This window comes from Gopherus flavomarginatus, chromosome 2 (genome assembly GCF_025201925.1).
Source record: "Gopherus flavomarginatus isolate rGopFla2 chromosome 2, rGopFla2.mat.asm, whole genome shotgun sequence".
Classification (NCBI taxonomy): Eukaryota; Metazoa; Chordata; order Testudines; family Testudinidae; genus Gopherus; species Gopherus flavomarginatus.
In genome coordinates, this window is record NC_066618.1 from 15411476 (window position 1) to 15418577 (window position 7102).

A 7102-nucleotide genomic window follows, 5' to 3' on the forward strand; every position below is an offset into this window, starting at 1 on the left:
GCGGTAGTAAAGTCGTCGTATTTCTCACATTTTGCAGATTCACTTAGAGGTTCAGGAGTCTCCACCATAAACTGCTAGACACTTCATCAATGAAGACCACCATTCCAGTCAGTGGCAGATTAGCAACAGGGCCCTAATCTGGAAATTAGAGCCTTACCTTTATTGTTACAGCTATAGTAGTATAACTCCGTGTCTGGGCACTTATTCCAGAAGAAAACTGCCTTCTTCCAGTTTAGTTTATATCACTTCCAAAGTGACATAATTCCTGGCTACACTTGGATTACCTCTCAATTGTGTTAATAAGGCGATTGTGTACTTGGGGACCCGCTCTCTGAGTGGAGTGGGTGGGAGACACAGAGTACTGTGAAGCATGAAAGGGTCATTTTCTTCCTTCTATGGGTAAAGTACAGATTTTTTTTTTAAAAAAGCTGTTATCCCTTTAAGATTTGCTCCAAGATGAGTGGAGGAGAAGGTCTTACACCTTTAAAACCGTTGACAACTCAGGTAAGGCTTTGCGTTGCCAGCCTCATGAGCAAACTGCTTAAGGCTATTCATAATTCAGCTTTCAAAGGTATTCAAAACAGCACAGTGAAGATACAACTTCCAGCAGACACATCCCAATTTCAATCGAAATAAACAAACAAAACATTTTTTATACTCAGGCATTTGGCTAAAAACCTCCTTTTTTGCCTCTGCAAGTACAGCAACAATTAAAACTCAATGGCTCTAATTATGCCAGCATGGGCTGTTATTTTCCAATCAGTGTTAAAATGTGTTGATGTTAACAGCAGCAAGCCATTTTTCCCCCTTCCAATAACCTCTGTTACTCACCATCTGATTAAAGGAATATAAAGATTGGTATTTGACTTTGCGGAAAAGCAATATCTGCTCGTGGAAAAGCTCACCCCAGAGCAGAACAAAGCCGCTGTTCTACCTTCCCTTCTGGTTTATTTGTCTAATTTGCTACACATAATAACCTTGCCAAGCTCCCAATCTTTTTTCAAGAGTGTATACACTTTAGCAGTCCATCTATTCAGCCCTCCTGAGTAAAGTGCTGTTAGAAAGAACATGATTTCCTTTAACTTCAACCAGGCTCTCTAATATTGGAAAGCCTCTGTTCACAATTCATAGTAGCAGAGGGGAAGTTTTCTGGCCTGAACAAAAGCACCAGAACCACAGGTGATGCCATTCGATTAGAAACTGCTGAGGCTTAAACTGAACAGAATTATTTATCAAATCTTTGTGCCATTAGCCAACTCTTAAAAACAGAGCCACGTCATCTGCTTCACCTCCACACACACGCTTCTCTTTTCCTCATTGAATGTTATAAAGTCTCAGCCCAATCCGATAAAATTAAATATTTTCACTTAAAAACCAAACAGCAGTTACAATAACAACCACAAGAAAAAGTCTTGATCATGTTTGCAATATTTTCTGCATCGGCCATGTGTTGCTACGCAACTGAGGCTTTGCTGTATCTCCAGAGGAAAAGCTGTCCTGCCCACCTACCAGGATCCACGTGGGGGTTGTAAGCACAGAGGAGGTCTTTGCTTCTGTTCTGTAGACCTTTTCGCTGCTCACAGCGGCCTGTGCAGTTTGTGCAAGCCATCTAAGCCTCAATCTGAGTAAATGAATGAGTCCCAGGGGACAAGTTTACCACTGGTCCTGCACCTCACACCAGGGAAAGAGTCACACTTACAGGTGAGTTCCTTCCCCCACCCCTTCTCAGAGACATCAACAGCCAATCCCCTCTCTCAGACTGTGCTGCAGGCAGTGCATTCAGCTCTTTCTAGACCCAACCCTGCTCTTACATGCTCCACTGCTTCCTGTCCATCCGGGCTCCTGGCAGAGTGGTGCCCCAGAGAAACTGGTGCCCTACCATGTCCTGCAGTCTGATAAATTCAGGCTGATATATACTGTACATATTGCATCCATACGTGCTCATTCGCTCCCTCCTGCTCCACTCGCAGCTTGGGGCCCAATGCTGTCATGGGCTGATAGCTTCCTGCAGAGTGAAGTCAATGAGCGTTGAGGGTAATCACCATCTTGTAGTCCTGAGCCTTTCAGAAATGTCCCAGTAAATTGGCTTTCGTCGGGCATATTGACAATCATGGGAAGCTATTTCAGGCCACTTTCTGTTCTTTTGCTGAAGTGAGATGACTAGGAAAAACACCCATTGCCCTCTTTTCATTTTAGATGGGAGACACATTTAGATTTTGTACATATGGGCCCCAAGCCTCAGCATTCAAATCCCAGATCCAAATTTTCAGAAAGGCCAGGAGTATTTGGATCATAGAGGTTGTGGTTTGAGCAGGTGTGACACACAAAGGAGCGCTGGAAAGAGACTGACCTGGCTCCAGTCACATGAGTTGGGCTGAGGCTACAAAAGGTGATTCTCAGGCATATGGCAGGTGTCAGTAGACACAGATTACAGGGGCTGGTCCCTTCTCCAATTCAGTATTGCTGACCCCAAATGGTCAAAAAATCCTAAATTGGGGCTCCAAAAATCACCTGATTTAAAAAAAAATTAGGATCTTTTTCTTTTGGTTTTTTTTTTTTTAACACTCAGAACATATGTTCAAGCTTTTCATTAATCACAAGGGCTAGAAACTTCTTTCCTACTGAAAGCTGAGATTCTCAGGCAATCACTTGCCTCCAGAAGCTGGAACTTCAAAAAAAACCCACCATATGTTGTAAGATTCATGATAAAACCACAAGAGCTGGTAACACTAATTATTCGAATGACAGCAAGGACAAGTCATCATATGGTTCAGTTCAGCTTCGATGCTTATCTATTCTTTCTATGTATTTTGAAGTAACCTACAGGATCTGGAACATTTTACTGGGACATAATAGAACTGACTAGTATGGAAGCTAAGCTCACATTAAGAGCACTTCTTGCTTTTCTGCTAAAGTGAGTGAGCCCTGTTTTCATGCTAGTGCCAATTACTTGGGGTCCACGTCTGCCATTCTTACTTACGTTGAGTAGAAGTATGTACGTACTTACATTGAGTAGTACTTAGCCTACAGGGATTCCCATTGACTTCAGCGATTCTACATGCAAAGTAGTATGTTATTCAAAAAAAATGGAAGAATTGGTCATGTGTTATATTTGCCATAGTGTTAGGTAAATATGAAAAGATTCAGTTCCATTTTGATGCTTATTGGCAGGTTAGCCAAAATTCTTTGCTCTGGAAAGCTGAATTCAGTGTCATTCATGGGATTTGCAGGGCGTCCTTCTTTCACCCAGGCCAGAAATACTAAGACAACACCTGTTCTCAGGTTAAATTCTTGCTTCTGCTTGCAGATGAAAAACAGAAAGTGCAGAGGCATAAGGTCATTTTAAGGAGTGATATGATCATTTTGAAACCTTGAAAAAGGCACAGATCAGTTTCAGGATAAAAGCCTGGCTCAGTTCTGATTTGACTTGAATGGGTTTGTTTGCCCCCAATTTGAAAACAACAAGGGAGCTATGGGTACTTGATAACTGTGGGGAACCAGTTCAGATTTAGAAATATGAAGAATCTGCAGAGCTTTCATGAAACCTGTAGAACTGAGCTAGTCCCTTTAAGAAACCTAGTATTTTGTGGAACAGTTTGAGCTTCATTAAACATTTTCTCCTGAATGTAACCCATTAAATTTAATCTTTTAAAAATGTATTTCATACTGATTTGAAGCCTGAGATGATACCTAACAACCAACAGGGTCAACTCTAGAAAGCTGCTCGGACTACCGCTTGAACTGCCGAAGCAAAAAACAAAAACAAAAAACTGCCCAGACTGTGCCGCCCCAAGAATGGATGGAATGCCACCCCTTAGCATATGCTGCCCCAGAAACGTGCTTCCTCTGCTAGTGCCTAGTGCCGGCCCTGACAACTGATCAATGATCTTGGCAGTGCACCAAACATCGGTGCATCTAGATGTAATATACAGGGTTAAGATAAGCATAGCAGTTGATTAAATAAATACATGAACAATAAAGAATCTTGTTTAAAAGCTTTTTTTGCCTTGTTTCTAGAGCGGTCAGGAAACTCAAATAAAAAATAACAAAAAACTGCTAAAATGTAGCAACCCAGAACTCTCCCTTTGCCAAAGGCCAAACAGAACTTGCACGACAAATGTTTAGAGGTCACATCTGAAGACAGAACTCATGATTTTCTAGTGGAGTCGAAGATTGGCAAAACAAGTTCTCCTATTTCTGCATTAAATCGTAATCTGAAAATAAAGGGCATTTCAAATGTCACTTGATGTATCTATCTGACATGTCTGTTTTTTGTTAGGAATCCTAGCTTTTGTTCTCGCGCGCCCTCGAGTTTTGTACAGGGCTCAGTATACTTTTGACACATTTATAATAGGTGCGGTTGGAACCCTGCCTAGTAGTAAAGCTGCACGACACTTCCCATTGTAAGACCCCTGTTTTCAGTTGCTTATAACTGCCAGACAACCCTTTGGGCTGACGTTTTCTATGCTAGGTGTTTGCCAGAGGAGGATTTTGTTTAAATTTTAGCCAAAGTGGTTCCAAAAACAATGCTAGTCACGGAGCTGGGCAGGGGGAACCGGGACTGGCTGGACTAGGACACTGAAACTCGGATGAGAAGCCTGAGGTGTGGAGACTGCAATAGTGTACACGAGGAGAATGAGACAAGGAGCCAGGAGTGGGGCAGACACAGGACTGAGACAGGGATATGTTAGAAGGGGAAGGGGCAGAAGGGCTCAAGTTTGGGTCAGACAGAACAGTTTGTGCATTCGAGTACACTCCCCTCCAGTGTCAAGAGCCCAAGATTCCTGGGTCTCAATGTTCCTTGCCGTCAGCAAATATCTAGGAAACCTACTGGCAAACTGTATGTGACATCTCTTTCTAGTGCTAGTCCACACCGAGGATGACAACCCACTACTGCTAAGAGCTACCCCATCGGCTCAAGTGGCAGAAATCTGTGGGGTGTATCTAAAGGTTCCAACTCTGCTGATGAACCATATGGGTGTAAATAACGATGCTACGAGATTAGACCTGTTTTTCCAGTTTGTTTTTTTTTAAACCTGGGAGATCATACTGTTTCTGTAACACAGTTTGTGTGCTAAGGCTGGAAAGTCGAGCCCTGAAAAGTTAGCAACTGTCAGAATTAAGGTTGCATGGCTGGTGCTCCATTAACAAGCAGCTCTTCAATACATCGTTTTCTCCTCATTGTTCAATGTGTCTCTCCCTCTCCCCCCAGGCTTTATTTTCTGCACATTATTCAAACCCTGCTATGAAGACAGAATTATTAATTGCCTTATGGACTTTTCTATGGGGCTTATCACTACAGTATCCAAGTACTTCACAAACATTTACTTCATTTATCTTCCCCTCCTCTCCATGGGAGATTGTGGTATTTTTATCCCCACTTTATAGCGAGGGAACTGAGGCACAGAGAGAAAAAAAGGACTTAGCATTTTATGACACTATGTCTATTCAAGCACGCCTGTCACGGACTGCAGCTGCAATTGTGAGCACTCAGGACTTCTACAAATCAGGCTGCAGTATCTCAAGTTGGGCACACATGAAAAGAGGAACACACTTCTGAAAAGTTTGGTGTGACTTTCTTAGCATTACACAGGCACGCTGTGACAGAGGCAGGCATAGAATCCAGTTCTCCAGGGCAGCATTCAACTGCCTCAACCATGAGAGTATTGTTTCTCTTCCTGCAGCCTCTTGCCTCCATCACTACCCACCTTCTGATTTCTGCAATCAATGTAGCATGGGTCCTACAGACAACAGTCTCCTTTACTACACAACCCTGATTCATTCCCAGTGCAGGTCCTGTGCATTGAATAAGGCAGAAGTCCTGTGGAAAAAGTGATATGGAATCACATAAAGATTATCTCATAATGCATATGCACAAGGGGCCTAATACAGGCTGCACCGGCAACCTTCATTCAGTCATTCCCCAACTTTTGTCTGTTTGGCTTTGTAACCTTAGTCATTTTCTTTTAATGTAGTTTGTGTGTATAATAAACAGCACCTTATTCTCCACTGCCTTGCCCTTTGTCTAGTCATGTAGAATTGTGTCAAATGGGTATGAAATACTCCAAGTCTGAATACGGTAGTAATTTATACTCACTCTGCACTGCTGCAAATGACAACAAGGCTGTGAAATATCAAGCTCAATAAATACTACTGATCACTTTCCATTGCCCATCGTTTGATTCTTAATGCTGACTGGCCTGCATTGGTTTATGACTTTAAAACAACATTAAATTCATCTAGTTACCGCTTTGTCCCAATAAATGTCTAGCGTTCAGTATGATCTACTTTTCCAGGCTATATGGTAGTAATAATCATTCCTAGCCCTTGTATGGCGCTGTCCATCGGTCATTTGTTTCAGTGTATAATTTGGCAGTTTTGTTCCGATGCATAGTTAGTATTATTCTGTTTCAAACTCTGTCGACAAACTGTGTGTGTAACAAGGGAGGGCTCCTCGGCAGCTTGCAAAGGATCCACTGCCCACAGTCTCTTTTAAGCAGTTTTATTGTCCCAGACTTACACAAACCAAACAAATGGTTCTTCTGCTCACCCTGGGCTCTCCTCCCAAGGGGATTTTCCTCTTTACTTCTCAGGCTGTCACTGCCTCACCTTCCAGGGAACTCTGGCACTCCCACTTCATGCAGCCTCGTAGCTCTGACTTACCACGTCATCGTCTTCTCCACGCCCAGCTGCCTGCCCTCTTTTAAAGGCAAATCTGCTTCAGGTGCTGCAGCACAGGGGCACCAGCCCTGCTCTTTCTTCTTCTATGGCCAGCGTCACCCTATGACAGTGTGACCATAAAGAATCGTTGATTCCCACTTCTGTTGGTTTTTAATTTCCTCTTTAATCTGGTCCTTTTTTAAAAGACTTTTAACACACCCTGCTTCTCAGAGTAGAAGCTGGGACAAGACAGTGGTGGCCTATGACAGAACAAGGAGTAATGGTCTCAAGTTGCAATGGGGGAGGTCTAGTTGGATATTAGGAAAAACTATTCCACTAGGAGGGTGGTGAAGCCCTGGAATGAGTTACCTAGGGAGGTGGTGGAATTTAAGGTCCAGCTTGACAAAGTCCTGGCTGGGATGATTTAGTTGGTGTTGGTCCT